Below are 16,152 nucleotides of genomic sequence, written 5' to 3'. Positions count from 1 at the left end.
CCTACAACAGTAAAGCTGCAAAGTCTAAATTTTTACTATCTGGGCCTATTTTATAAAAAGAAGTTTTCCAAACCTTGATCTAGTTTATACCTGTTAAAGCCTCAGGCCTCAGTTGAGAAATCACTACCTTCAGAAAGCCTTTCCTTTAACTCCCAAAGTCAAACTTCTCCCCGAACCGCATTCCTTTAGAGCATCTGCCTCGGGCTGTCATTATACATTCATTAATGAGACCATTGCTCACCACTTGCCTTTCTCCCTGTGCCGCTGGGGGAGAGCCCTCCGCTGTTGCCTGAGCTGGTCCTGCCCGGAGCAGCCACACGCTTCTCAGCTCGCTCTCGCAGCTCTCCCGCTCCCGCCTAGAATCACTTGAGGTTGACATTTTGCCGCTTTGTTCTCTTCCCAAATAGGTAAAAAGGGATTCATTTTTAAAACCCTGAGGGATTTCCTGACATCCGTACCTGCCTCTGTGAGTACGCACATGGCTCTGTAACATTTAATACTTTATGTACGTGTAGATGATTGTTCTTTGCACTCAGTACTGCCAGGATGCAGCTTTTAGACAGGCTGACATAACTCCACGGCCGGGCAAGCCCTTCTGCTTCAGAGTCAGAGTTCGCAAACACTTACTGATCACCTTTGCACGCTGGGCACTCAGCCACGTGACTTGCTTATGTAAATTTCTCTGATTCTGCATAACAACCCTGTTATCATTCCCACCTGAGAAATGTAGGTGCTTCAGACAACAGTAATAACACTTAAAGGCTTCATGTAGGCATTTCATACAAGTTTTTGTTGAATGAATGAATGACTGAAATTGAGACAGAGATGTCAAACAACTTGCTGAGGATTACGGTTAATAGACGATGGAAGCGAGATTTGAACTCAGGTTCTATTTACTGCTATACTATCTGGTCGGGGTAGGGCAAGTGCAGGCTACCCCGACCTTAAGATCTGGGCCTTCCCACACACCTCTCTGATCACCGTGAACTTGTTCTTTGGAGAATACAGACCTGAAGGTATTCAGCTACAGGAGTCCACGAAAGTGATCCTGACCAAGGCACAGGGTATTTTCTTAGGGGCTTAGCACAGGGAGATGCAGAGGGAAGGCACCAGGAGACCTACATTTTCTTAACTCTTCTGCCATGCATAAGCTCTGTGACCTTGAGCAAGTCACTTAACCTCTCTGAATCTTCTTCATCTGCAAAGTGGAAATAAACGAATCTGCCTACCCATAGTACAGCAATGCTGTTGCTAAGCAACTGAGTTAGTGTGTACGATGGCTTTTGATGAGCCATAATAGGCCATGGGAACTTAAGATAATAGCACTACTGCCCGTCTGGTGGAAATGCAGCTGACCAGAAGTCACGTTCTACCCTGCCATGTGCTGTGTGGCCCTGGGAAGTCAATTTTGCTGCCTATAAGACAAGGGTAGTTAGTTTTTCTCCCCTTCTCCTCTTATTGGGATGATAGGAGATGATCACAGATGTGACAAAAGTTTAAAGCCCTATGCAAACGCAAGCTCTTTCTTCCAGTTCCTTGTTCTCTAGGGCCATCCCAAAGGTGGACGAGCCATAACCAACGACTCAGTATTTTTAACCTCAGTTTCAGGGCTCAAAGTTGAAGTTCTCACCAGGAAGAATACATAAAATAATGTATTAGCATCTCCTTGAGTTCACAGAACTAATTTCAACGTACAGGCAGGAAGAATGACAGTCAGACGTGAATCACTACAGCTAGAGGCCTCAGGAATTGAGACTGAGTTATAGTTTGGAGTGTCTATAGTATAGGTCTGTGCCTTGATATATGACCAGCCAAAAAGCTTTGTAATGTAAGCCTCCGTGGTGAAGCCCTGGCATGAAGGAACAAAATGTTTATTGACTTTAAACCTAATATCTCCAATCATAAAACTTTAGTTCACATGGGAGACTGGATCATGAGTGAGGGCACCTGCCTGAGGGGTTGACCTGGGGAACAAAGGGAGTTATCGATGTTGGCGGAAGAGCTCATTTTCTCAGCCCAAATATTCTTTTAGCAGAAAATATGTGCTTACATGCACAATACGGTAAAAACCCAGGATCAAAGGACAACAGTGGCAAATGCCAAAGGTAAGAGATCAAAAACAATCCCGGGGAAAGCTGGGAAGACTTCCTATCAAATGAGCCCTTCCTGGGCTGATCAAGCCTTCAGCTGAGTTGGTCTAAGGCAGTGTTTTGTTCAACTGCGGCTGCTACCCGTTAGTGGGTTAGGAAATCAATTTAGTGGGTCCAGACCTGCATTTTAAAAATGAAACATATATCCAGAATAGACCAGAGTGCAACCCCCACACCAGGGGCAACTACTGTTTCATAAGCTTTGGTTTCAGTTATGTGTAGGTGGGGGTTCATGTGTGTCCTGGATTGGCAACCGGAATGCGAGTCATGCTCAGAAAGGATGAAAGTGCCTGGCCCAGGGGATTCGGACACCTTACCTGCTCACTACTCTATACACAGCCCCTAGCACAGTACCTGCAACACAACTGATGCTCCATAAATACATTTTGGGCATCAGTGAACTCCTACCCTAATTACTTATAACTAAAGGACTAACTATAAGAAAATTGTACAAGCTGATACTTTTGAGCATTTATCACATGTCAAATACTGGACTAAATGCTTTACATTTGTTATTTAATCTTCCCAACCACACTATAAGGGAGGTACTATTGATACTATCATCCCCATTTTACAGATTAGAAAACTGAGGCTCAGAGAGGTTAGGTTTCTTGCCCAAAGTTCCACACTTAATGCAGATTCAAACCCAGGCAGGTCCACTCTGCAGCACTGCCCCCAAGATATTAATTTTCCTGGGCTGTGGATATGTAGTTAAATATTTGGAAAACATTTTAATTGTTAGTCCTTATCCATTGGTATTTACCGTAAGCTTTCCTGCTTGAAAGTCCACATCCCTGAGGTCAGACTTTGCTTTTCCTTGCCTTTGATTCTGACATACGTGTTTATGAGAGGATGTTTATTTATTTATTTATTTTAACATCTTCATTGGAGTATAATTGCTTTACAATGGCGTGTTAGTTTCTGCCATATAACAAAGTGAATCAGCTATACATATACGTACATCCTCATATCTCTTACCTCTTGCGTCTCCCTCCCACCCTCCCTATCCCACCCCTCTAGGTGGTCACAATGCAGCGAGCTGATCTCCCTCTGCTATGCGGCTGCTTCCCACTAGCTATCGATTTTACATTTGGTAGTGCATACATGTCCATGCCACTCTCTCACTTCATCCCAGCTTACCCTTCCCCCTCCCTGTGTCCTCAAGTCCATTCTCTACGTCTGAGTCTTTATTCCTGTCCTGCCCCTAGGTTCATCAGAACCATTTTTTGTTTTTAGATTCCATATATATGTGTTAGCATACGGTATTTGTTTTTCTCTTTCTGACTTACTTCACTCTGTATGACAGTCTCTAGGTCCATCTGCCTCACTACAAATAACTCAATTTCGTTTCTTTTTATGGCTGAGTAACATTCCATTGTATGTATGTGCCACATCTTCTTTATCCATTCATCTGTCGATGGACACTTAGCTTGCTTCCATGTCCTGGCTATTGTAACTAGTGCTGCAATGATCATTTTGGTACATGACTCTTTTTGAATTATGGTTTTCTCAGGGTATATGCCCAGGAGTGGGATTGCTGGGTCGTATGGTAGTTCTATTTGTAGTTTTTTAAGGAACCTCCATACTGTTCTCCATAGTGGCTGTATCAACGTACATTCCCACCAACCGTGCAAGAGGGTTCCCTTTCCTCCACACCCTCTCCAGCATTTATTGTTTCTAGATTTTTTGCTGATGGCCATTCTGACTGGTGTGAGAGGATATATGAGAGGATATTTAAATAAAGTTTGAGGAAGGAGACAGTGGGGGACAGTGGAAAAAGTAAAGCATCAGGGCTTCTGGCGTCCTGATGTGGCCCTGTCTTCAGCTGGCTCTGGTCTCTGAATCCCACACGTGACCACTAGCTCTGGCAGCCCTTGTTAGCACTCATCACAGTCCCTTCACCTGGGGATGCCCAGGTATCCATCAACCTTTGGCCTGAATGTCACCCCCTTGGGGAGGCCCTTTGCAACCTCTCACTCCCCATCATAGAGACTCGGGCATAATGCCCTGAACTTCTTCTTCTTTGTAGCACTCATCATATAATTATTTAGATAATTATTTATTTCATATAATTATTTAGATAATTATTTGTTTCAAGTCAACTTCCTGCACTACAAAATACATTCCATGACTGGTGAGGCTCTGTCTTGTTCCCCACATGTGCCCAATGCCTAGTGTGGAATCAGTGCTTAGTAAATATCTGACAATTGCATTAATAATGTCCCCTTTGAAGCTCCAGCTCCCGGGACAGTGCCTGGCCCAGAGTGGGTGCTCGGTAAATACCTGTTGAATTGCATTATGAAATTCCTTTGGGCAAGTCCCTCCTTTTCAGTCATCTAACCTATAAAAGAAGGATCTAGTCTACCCCTTCCAACTCATACATGAATTCCTGAAAGTGCCAGGTAGATTTGTAATGTGGTATAGCTTTTCAAAGGGCTTTGGGGCAAAGCCGGGGAGAGACAGGCCTGAGAGGGACAACACAAAGAGGCCTCGGAAGGTGACTGTAGGAGGGCACTGGAAGCTCGGCTGCCTGGACATGAAGATGAAGCAGCTTGGACTTCCCTGGTCGTGCAGTGGTTAAGAATCTGCCCGCCAATGGAGGGGACATGGCTTTGATCCCTGGTCCGGAAAGATCGCACGCGCCACGGAGCAACTAAGCCCGTGCGCCACAACTACTGAGCCCGCGTGCCTAGAGCCCGTGCTCCACAACAAAAGAAGCCACTGCAATGAGAAGCCCGCGCACCGCAACGAAGAGTAGCCCCCGCTCGCTGCAACTAGAGAAAGCCCGCGCACAGCAAAGACCCAGCACAGCCAAAAATAAAGTTAAAATTTTTTTTTTAAAAGTTAAAAAGAAAAAGATGAAGCAGGTGGCTACCTATGAGAAGGATGCCAGGAAGGGCACTCTCCCACCTGCCAGGAAACAGCTCTCTCTGAGCCCGGGGGCTGATTGATGCCTGGCATCCCTCCATTAGAGAGCCTGATGTGAGAGCTGGTCAACGTGGAAATAAATATCAAAGTGTTAACACATTCTTATTCAATTCACCAGATATTTACTGAACACCCAGTCAGCGGCACACGCTACTTACAAAGGGATGGCAGGCTTGATGCAAGGGAAGAGAGTGCTCTTCTACTCAGACCACACCTGAATATTGCATATTGTTCCACGTTCCACACACCACTCTTTCAGTGAAGCATAGACTAAGTGGAGTGTATTGCAAGCATATTGACCAGGAAAGAGACTGAAATCACATTCTAGAAGGAACAAGTACAGGCAGTTCTGGGAAGGATGCACTAGATGTGTGGACCCAAGAAATGGAACTAAGGACAAAAGGAAGAGGGCTTCAGAAAGAAAGAATTCCACCCAATAGACGGAGAAACTTTCTAACAATGAGAGCGTCCCAAGATGGAATATGCTGTCCCTGTAGGTATTGAGGTCCCCAACACTGGAGGCATTCAAGCACAGACTCTACTTCATGAGACCAGATTTGCAAGAATTCAAGCATTTGATTTGAGTAGTGATCTAGAGGGCCTTTATTAATCCTTTCAGCCCCAAGAATGTGGGATCTAGATTCTACTTCTACATCAGGGGAATCAGAAGCAAGGTCAGAGTATCAAGGGGCTGATGAGGTCCTTGGACATTGTGAGAAAACAAGAGAGCAGGAGTATGGGGTCATGAATGCAGAAGGAAAAGGCCACTGTAGGAAAACTTCAGCCATTCTTGTTTGCTCCTTCCCAGGAAGGAGCTTCTCTCCTGGCTGAACTCATTACAGTTGGTTCTCATTATTCATGGTAGTTGCGTTCTATAAGGTTGCCACAAGCACTGAATTAGGGAAACTGAACCATTTCTCCTAAGGGAAGAACAGGGTTAGGTTCCTGTGAACCTCTGGTCACAACATTTTCATCATCCAATTAACACATAACCTCGATTTATGTGTTTCTGCTGATAGACATCTTATTTAATACATACTGTTGATCCAATAATATTGGACAACAGCACCAAATGTCACGCCTGAACAATGTTTTTCTAACGCCTGTATTTTCTCTATCAGGCACATTGCAGATTTCTTGCCCTTAGGAACACTAGACAGCACTTCAGCATTAAGTGTGGGGGGCATTTTAAACAGCAAAATCTCCAAGAGGAAGCACAAAAATGTGAAAGACATGACACTGCAGAGATTGTGAAAAGCACACTTGTTTACGGTATGAGCCGAAAGAAGGCAGAGCATCACCTTGCTGGACCCCAGCTGGGAACATGCCTGGCGACCCACTCAAATTTTTCACTGCTCTGTGCGTGTCTGTGAAAGCACCATGAGTACTGCCATTGGGGTTACAAATATATTTTAGCGAGTAGACCAATTTGCAAACATGGAATCTGCAAATAATGAGGATCAACTGTACTCGTCTGCACCTGAATTTTCGACTCTAGCCAAGATGTGCCCAGGCTTCTATCCCGAATCCCCAACCTCTGGGATATGAAGTGGAGTTTAGTCTCGCCCTCACCACTCCTCCTGCCAAAGAGAACAAACTGACAGCGGCTCTGGGGACGGATACATACCATGTATGGCAGGAATGGAGCTCAGCTCACCCCACTGGACTCTGGCTAAATATACCAATCTCCAGTGATGCTCTTAGGAATCTAATAGACTCTCCAGCCAGCTTAGGGTTTCAGAAGTTCAATGTCCCCGAGCAGGGCATCCCCGAGGATGCACACATCACCTTTCTTCTTGGACAGATGTACTGATTTTGATGATTTCTTTTGCCTACATCTCAACTCCTTCTTTTTTTCTCATATGGTCAAAAATCTCACAGACTCTCTTCTAAACATTTTGGAAGATAATCAAACTAGCATGGGGTGAGTGCACGGCAGAGTCTGTAAATATGAAGACTCAGCTGCACAGCCCTCTCTCATCTCCCAGAAGACGGAAGACATTTCAAATTAGCTGCTGAGGAGAGAATTTATCAGAGAGCTCAGGCACGCTCGAGGTTTTTCATCTTACAAGAAAACTACTGCCCACGAACACGACACAGTCAGGGCATGGAGAGTGCCCGGCTTCATTTGTTAAGCTCACCGGCTACAGAAGTATCTTGAAGAAGCAGTTGTATTAATAACACACAACTTAGAGCTCTGAACGGCAGATGCCAATTGAACTAATGGTTCTAACGAAGCATCTGGGCTGAAGGATGAAGCTGATCGCCCCATGTACCATCCTCCAGGAGTCAGGGTGGGGGAAGATGCATCGCTGAGCTTTCAGGATGGACTGAGGGTGGCCCACTGCTGCCCCTAGAGGGATGCAGGCTGCAGGTGGGAGATGGTGTGTGGCTGGGCCTCACCGTGCTCTGGGAAGATGGGGAGCTTTTAGTTGGGGGTGGGTGGGTGTCAGCAGCTCTTGTCTGGGCAGTGCCATGTCAGGCAGGCCCTAGATGTGCTGGGGATCCTCCCAGGAGTAGAGCCCTGACTTCTGGTTTTCGTCTGCCCACCCACCCAGAGCCACTGCAAAGTGGAACTGGTGATACCACCACGTCAGGGAGTGGAGGACAGAGGTTAGGGACAGAGGAAGGAGAGGGAGGGGTGGAGGAGGGCCATGGGGAACCCTTCCTGAAGCGGGGAGGGGCCAGCTGGCAGAATTTATTTCTACCGGCCTGGTTGGCACGGGCTGGCCCTTGCAGCCTTCTTGCAGGGCTCTGGAGTTGCAGCAGGAGTGACGTGAGCATATGGCCCAGCCCTGCTCTGTCTTTCTGTCTTCCCCAAACCGGGCGAGATGCGAGATCCCGGGAATAGTGCACGCAGACAAAGAGAAATATATTGACACACATCCCCCTGAGAGACAGCAGAACTAACATTTGCACAATAGAGTGGAATCCTCAAAGCACAACTATAAAAAATATTTCATTTCGTTCTCACAAAAATTTGATGACGCACACGCAAAGCAGATCCTACGATGACCATCGTTCCTGTTTGACTGAGGATGCAATCAAGGAACGGAACGGAACGTGGGAGCTACGAGAGCTGGGACTGGCCTGAGCCCTTTCACGTCCCCACGGTGCCTGCCCTGCATACAGCTCCCTCTCCCCTCCCTGGATTTTCCCTTCCTCCCACCCGCCTGTCCGTGCTCCCCACACCTCTGGCCTGGAGCCTGCCCCATGTCTCATCAGAGCTGACTGATGCGGGCTGCTTCCTGAGACTAAATTAGCAGCTCTCCCAGGCATGAGCCGGCTGGAGAGACGCGGAAAGCAGTCACTCAGAACTGGCAGGCTTCCCCGGGCTGAGCTCAGGCGGGCTGCGTGATCGGGCATATTACAAGAAATAGATTTCAAACGCAGTCCTTTAAAACCCCGCTCCTCTGTCCAAAAGCAGCCCCCCGTTTGAAATTTTAAGTAGCTCTAATTTGTTTGCCGGCTGATGTGTGAATAAGCTTCTATAGTCAGTGACTTTTCCATCAAAGCTGATAAGCAGGAAGTCCCCGTGCTTTGGGAGAAAGGACCAGAAGCCTGTGGGCCAGGGAGGCAGGAGGAGAGAAGGCCGTCAGTCATCCTGGGGGTGGCCAGGAGAACCAGATGCCCTCACAGGATGAGGCACCTGATAGACTATTAATTAACGAGAGGACTATTGCTGTTAGAGAACGGAGAGCAAATGGAAAGGGAGAAACGCATCAGTGATCGGAGGGGCCTTCCACTCCCATTTTCAAATTCCAGTTGCCAGTGGGGAGGCTTGTCGTGTGGAATCTCTCTTGGACAAATGGTGAGCGGTGGCTTTGGAACGCTCTCGTGACGAAATCCTCGGTCCCCACGCTCTCTGCACACTCCCCAGGTCCTAGCACCCCAGTCCCTCGTTCACTGCTGCACCTTTTCTCCCAGCCCAAGCTGAGCCCGGCTCCCAGCTGGGCGGTCTGCACTCACAGAGTCCCCAAGCCTGGAGGGACAGTACTGTGAGCATGCTACAGTAGAGGCAGGCCCAGGGAGCACATAAGAGGAGCCCTTGTATGCTCCCTGAGGACGACGGACTCTGTGACCTGAGCTCTTAAGACATGCGCAGGAGTGGCCGGGTGAGAAATGGGGGTTGAGGGTGCAGGCATGGAGGGGGTGGCACAGGAGGAGGCTCGAAGGTAGGCAGGGACCAGCCCGTGACAGCCTTGCTCTGGAGCTGCCATTTACCGTGAAAGCAAATGGGGGCCATGGTGAGGTTTTCAGCCCAAGAATGACGTTCCCATCTGCGTTCTCTGGTGGAGAGAACTGGATCTGATAACCTTTCAGGTCTCCTCCAACCCTAAGAATGTAGGATATTCTGTGAGATATCGTCAACTATTGTAAACCTCACGCCAAACCCCCTTCTCCCGGTGCCTTACTTAAAAGGAAGAAGTGACTTCTCAGTAACCTTCAAAGCAGCCCCCAGACCACTGATCTCTTTCTCCCCTCCCTCTGGAGAACTTGCTGCCTCAGGACTTCTTCATCAAAGGCCAAGTCTCTGGGAATGGCCCACCAAGCAGCACCCCTATCCGGCCCTCTCTCGTCAGGTCCGTCTCCCAGCCGGGGAGCTGGCACGCGAGGCTCCTGATTTCCAGCAATCAAACCCCACTCCTGTGCTCTGAGCCTGGACCCACAAAGGCAGCTTCAAAGGATCTGCCTATTTATGGTAAACTCCGTCCTCGGATTGAAAATGTATTCCACAGTAGCAGGCACGGGTGCCCTCCTAGCAGCTTGCCCACTGGCAACTTGTCTGAGCCTTGATGACTTCTCATTAGCGCAGGTGGGATCTGAGCTGTCCCAGAGGCTCATACTAACAGGGGTGGGGGACCAAGCACAGATGCCGGGGGTGGGTGATGTGTCCACGGAGAGGGTGTCTCCGTCAGCACTGTTCCCCCAATGCCATGTACGGGCAACGGCAACACAGACCATCTACCAGACAGTGTTTTTAGGATTTTCTATTGTTCTTTGCTTTTCAAGTAGGAGAAGCGGTCTGGAGCGTGGAGAGACCCCAGCAGGTCTGCCACACTTCCTGGTGTTCTGGCTGAGAGGGCCATGATGAGAAGTGTAGCTGTCTTTATATGACTCAGAGGTGCAGCCGAAGCACATCCTATGGCCACAAACACTGGAGCATCCCACGCAGACCTCCCCGGAAAGGGGGCAGACACGCCTGTGTGGGGGCTTCTGTCAGGGAAGAGGGCAGCCCAGGAGATCAAAGAGAGGCATCCTGTCCTCCCAGCAATTGGTGGGACCTGCCGGAACTTCGGGAAGCTGGAGATGGATTCTCCAAACCTTCTAGAAGACACTGCATCCCTGAATTCTTGGTTTGCAAGGGTGACTCACAAAAGCCACTTGTCCACCCTCCTGCGTCTGGTTAGAGCTACACTCAAGTCATTCCAGGAAATCGGGCCCTTGGAAAGCCGAGTCTGTATCAGCTTTGGAAAACAAAATATGGCTGTCGGTTCACAATGTTTTCTATTCACCCACTCCTGGCCAGCTCTGCCAGTCTCCATGGGAACAGAGTTAAATGGATCCATGGTCCAGGAAAAGGTGGCTCAGGGCTGGTTTCTATGAAAAGTTCATGTGACAATAACCCCGTGTATTTTGGGAGTTGGGATTAGGGGGAGGGGCAAGAGGAGTAATGAATTAACTCCAAGCCCCAGAGTTCAGACTGAATAAAAAATTTGAAGACTAATTCCAGTAAGCAACTTAATGTGGTGAATAGAAACTGAGTGTTTTGAGTGAGGAAGGTGAAAGTTCCACAGTGCTCTCAGCTCTGTGCCAGTTTGCCCCATCTGGAAGCTGGTACCCACTTTGGGCCTTATGTTTTAATAGAGCCCCAGACAAACCAAAAAGCATTCGTGGTGAAAGATTTGTCACCTGTGTCGCATTGGGAACAGCTATGGGCCACTGTTTGGGGGAGGAAAAAAATCAGAGGGGCAGAACAATTCAAGCACTAGACAGTGATTTTCTTTTCTTTTTTTTTTGCGGTACGCGGGCCTCTCACTGTTGTGGCCTCTCCCGCCGCGGAGCACAGGATCCGGACGCGCAGGCTCAGCGGCCATGGCTCACGGGTCCAGCTTCTCCGCGGCGTGTGGGATCTTCCCGGACTGGGGCACGATCCCGTGTCCCTTGCATTGGCAGGCGGACTCTCGACCACTGCGCCACCAGGGAAGCCCTAGACAGTGATTATTGACTGCAGTTTTTGCCTTTCCCAAAAGACTAGGAGCTCTGGAAGGAACCATGACTTATTTATCTCACATTTCTAGCCCTTGACACGAAGTAGGTGCTCAAAAAATTGTTATGCTAAGTTTCAGAAGAGAATGAATAAATGAAGGGAAGTCAAGCTATTTTTAAATATTTGAAGAGCTGGTAAAAAGAGAGAAAGCTGATTATCCTGGGTTGCTTAATGGGGCAGGACTAAGAGGCAGGTTTTGACTCAGTGCCTGGAAGATTCTGGAATGTGTCCCTGGGGAGGAGGTGAATCTCCCAGCCCAGGACATGCTCAAGGGGAGGCTGTGTGGCTGTTTCCCTCAGGGATGCTGTGGAGAACATTCTTGCACTGGGCTGGAAGGTTAGACCAGAGGCCTCAGAGTTTCCTCCAGCATGTTCTGGGCAATTCTGCGGAGTGGAAAGACCAGGGACTTTGAAAACGGCTAGACCCAGATTCAGTTCTCAAGCCTGGAACTAACTAGCTGAATGGATGAGGACCATGACTTTCTCAGTTTCTTTACTTGCAAGATGGAGAGAATAGCTTTTATGCATGATTGATAAAAAGATGAGAAATTTTAAGTACACCCAGCACAGTGCGTCTTGTAGGAGACACCCAATAAATGATAGCCATTCTTATTACGTCAGCAGAGCCAGCTTTCTGTCTAACCATAGGCAAGCAGAAGAGAGTGCTATGCAAATCTAGTTTTCAATAATCCTTGAGCTTAGCCAGACCAAATGGTGAGGGGTTACCCTCCTCACTGCACACAGGAAGAAAGTTGAGGTACCCTGTTGCGATATACAGTGAGCCAATGGAAAAGTTTCAATTTTCATCTTCAGCTAGAGATAACCCCCTCAACAGACACCCCCCGGCCTCATCTCTCCCTCTCCCAAAGGCTTAATTAGAGCCTGTTAAGCCATTTCTGATCCTCAGATGAAAGGTGTGCTTCTCTTATTACAGCCCTAACAAAGTCGCCGGGGGCCTGCTTGGAACCTCTGATCTTTAAACCAAGTTAAAATGAAGGAGATTAAGGGCCCTCTAAGGCTGTGCTTTTTTTTTCCCCTCGCCTCTTTCAAATATGATTTCTCACAAATTAGGAAGGGAGATTATACTATTTCAATACCACCCAGGACATCTTTTTGGGGATGGGGAAGGAGAATATGGGATGGAGATGAGATACTTCACACTGGGGGGAGCAAAAACTGGGGGCTGGAGCGAGTGAACCTGGTCCAGATTTGGAAGTATCACTTACAGGACACTGTAGGGAACATTTTCCCTCAAACAGGCTCCAGTGGAACCTCCCCAGAGTTCCGAGACGGAAAGCCCGCTCCAAACAGAACCAAAACAGTCATTTTTTTGAATGGTTAATTTAAAATGGTAATAATCCCTTAATCAGCCACTGGCAGGGAATATGGTATTTGGTTCTGACATTTTACCATTACAAACCACTGGGTCCCCGCGTGGTGCTTTCTAAATAGTCAAACCCAGCCCTTAATAGTCACTCGCCCGGATAGCAAGAGAAAGAACAAAACCAAATCCAAATGAGAAGATACCATTACTAAAGAAAGCCCAGCCCAGCAGCTCACCAGGAGCCAGGCTCTGTCCTGGTTTGCAACAGGTGGCAGCAAGGGAAAGTGTTTTGATTTGGGGGCTTAGGGATTCCAGGAAAGTGAGAAAAGCCAGGAGGGGGAGACCCATGAGCATGGGCTCGGGAGTTGGACACGGCTGAGTGTGAATTCCAGCTCTGCCCAGAGTCCTTGCTACTGTGGACTTGGGCCAAGTTACCTACCATCCCTGAGCTTCAGTTTCCTCACTTGTGAAATGGGAGTTTATCTACTTTGAAGGGCTGTCCTCCAGGTCAGAAGTGACCTGTGCAAAGTACCCATGTAGATTCTGGTACACAACAGGTCCTCAAGACATGCTCTTCGTCACTTTCCCCTCCCCTGCCAGCATCACCTTGGATGGAATTGGGAGAATATTAGAGAGGGATACTGACATTCCTCCTACCCTGGAAGACAAGCCCAGTTAATTATCAGTCCCCAAACCATGTCTTCATCCTGTCATAAGCAGGGGAAGGACGCCTGTCAAGAGGCAAAGATTGGGTCTGTGATTGGGATGGGACCTGGGGACCAGAGCTGCAAAGCTATATCTGCGCTCACGATCCATCTTGCAGGGTTCTCACTGCCACTCATGGCACGTGAGCCAGACAGGAAAGCGGCGGTATGGTGACCAGATTTGTTGAAGAAACATGGGTAATAAAGAGGATTATAGTGATTCACTTTATAAGTCCAATCAAGGATGTATGCCCCTTAGGGTAGCTGAAGGTCAAAAACATCATCCTCTTTACTGGTCACTTCTGTAGCAGATTCCATTCACCATTAGCTCAAAAAGATGGGGGTGGGATACAGGAAGGTCGAGAAAAAATTCTATGCATAGAGGCTGCAGTACGTCTTTGTCAAAGGGCAGCCTGTGGACCACCAGCATGATAATCATCTATCTGAGTGCTAGTTAAGCAGATGCACATTCCTGCAATGCACCCGGTTTTACTAACTCAGTTTATAGCTGTAGGGCTGAGGAACGTACATTTTAAGACAAGCACCACGGGTCATTCTTGTGCACACCTGAGTTTGAGAAGCTCTACCCTCCATAGGTGCTGCGGAAGAAGGGGCAGCAGCTGCTGTGTAGGATGCCTCGGAGCAGAAGCCCTTGCTGGACTGGGGTGGGGCTGAGGGATGGGTGCTGGTGGCTGGCGATGCTATTTCCTAATGACTCAGGCAGTCTTGCAGCCTGGCAGCTGGGAAAGCCAGCCTGAGTGGCGGCTGGTGGAGAAGCTCAGGTAAGGTGAAGAGGTGCTCCGAGCTTAATGAGCTGTTCTTCAAGTAGAGGGTGGGATTGGAGCCACCAGCCAACTCTGTCACCGCAGGTGTTGCCTGATGGAAGTGGGCTCTTTCCAGGAAGCATCACAAAGCAGGGCTGAAAGCCAAGGGGCGTTTTTCAAAGCCTGAGCTTGGGCTTTCTATGGAGTTGGTCTGGGCTTGGCATTGTTCCCCTCGCTACTGCTTCCCCCCATTATTCTCTCATCCCTTCTTTTTCCTGACCCTGTTTCACTTTTCCTGTAGCACCTACCTCTACTGATGTACTATATAGTATTTGTTTGCCTGCTCTCTGCCCCCTATTAGAGTACAGGCTCCACGGAAGCAGACACTAAGCCCATTTTTCACCTCCGTCTAGAAGACAGCCTGGCACATTACAGGCACTCAAAATATATATATTGAAAAAATGAATAAATGTTCTTTACTTCACATCCCTCACTGGGACTCAGGAAGTCTGCCGGACAATTTTCCTACAGGCAGGCGGCTTCCTTTGTTCCCAGAATTATGAGCCCGAGGGCATGATTTGAGTTTAATAATCCCAATTGCACTCATTTTTTCCACGTCAGTCTCTCTCGCCAGAGTGTGGGCTGCCTCCGTGCAGGGACTGTGCCTTTTCAGTTTTGTTTCCTCCGTGCCCAGCACGGTGCCTGACTCATAGGAAGAGGTCAGTACATGATTTGTTACATACATGAAATGACCATTTTGTGATCCTCCATCCCAGAGTTTCTGGCCGCCTACCTAACTCCCACCCCATTTGGGAAGTTATGAAAAAAGGGTGCTGATGTCATTGTTTAAAGATCACGTAGCTCCGGCCCTGAGCCACGAGGAGTCGTTAACATAACTCCTCTCTTGGTCTGGGACTCCTGTCTTTTACATTCTTGTCTTCCAAGAAGGGTGACCTGGCCTCATGGCTCGGCATAATCACTGTCCTACTAAAAGGAACTCCACTGGCCCCCGTGAGAAGGGCTGAATTGGAGCCTCTCAGGCACGAGGACCGAGGGGAAGGATGCAGATATGACGGCCCTCCCAGCGCAGCCCAGGGTATCACCCAGATCACCTTGGGTGCCTGATGTTGCATGCGTTCCTGGGCCCTCTGCTAGGTCTACCCAATCAGATTCTTGAGGGGTGGAGTCTAAAAAAATCTGCATTTTAAGCAAATTACCAAGGTTATTCTGATGCATAATTTGTCATAATGGTTAAGAACTTGGGCTTTAGAATCAGAGGTACTTGAGTTCAAAACCAACTGCCATTACTACATTGTTCAAGGCCAAGTCAGTCTCCTGGAGCCTCAATTTCCTCACTTGTAAAATGGGGATGAATAAAAAGTAACTACTTTGTAGGATTAAATGGGAAAATACAAATGACACACTTCTTGTGGTAAATGGCCCATGGTAAGAGCTTAATAAATGAAAGCCCCTACGATGATGATGATATGATGGTGGTGGTGAAGATGATGGTGACGGTGGTGGTGGTGGTGAAGATGATGGTGATGGAGGTGGTGGTGGTGAAGATGATGGTGATGGTGGTGGTGGTGGTGAAAATGATGGTGATGGTGGTGGTGGTGAAGATGATGGTGATGGTGGTGGTGGTGGTGAAGATGATGCCGATGGTGGTGGTGGTGGTGAAGATGATGCTGATGGTGGTGGTGGTGGTGAAGATGATGGTGATGGTGGTGGTGGTGAAGATGATGGTGATGGTGGTGGTGGTGGTGAAGATGATGGTGATGGTGGTGGTGGTGGTGAAGATGATGGTGATGGTGGTGGTGGTGAAGATGATGGTGATGGTGGTGGTGGTGGTGAAGATGATGATGATGATCCTTCATAATCTCCTGGAAAGGTGATTCTGTGACCCCTTCAGTGGTATGTTTCCTTGGTCAGCCACTCTGATAGGCAGGAGGCTCTTCGATATGTCTGCTTCCTGCTCTAATTAGTGCATCCTTTCCTACTTCTAAGGCTTT

General features: G+C 48.2%; 1 protein-coding gene across 10 annotated transcripts in view; it reads right to left on the bottom strand.

Moving 5' to 3' along the window:
- The window catches only part of GRIK4 (glutamate ionotropic receptor kainate type subunit 4), a 421,209-nt gene that overhangs the window by 85,833 nt on the left and 319,224 nt on the right, over window positions 1–16,152 (bottom strand). The window lies entirely within an intron of this gene.

This window comes from Kogia breviceps, chromosome 7, assembly GCF_026419965.1.
Source record: "Kogia breviceps isolate mKogBre1 chromosome 7, mKogBre1 haplotype 1, whole genome shotgun sequence".
NCBI lineage: Eukaryota > Metazoa > Chordata > Mammalia > Artiodactyla > Physeteridae > Kogia > Kogia breviceps.
Note: the sequence above shows the minus strand (reverse complement) of the source record. Positions and strands in the feature narration are given on the sequence as shown.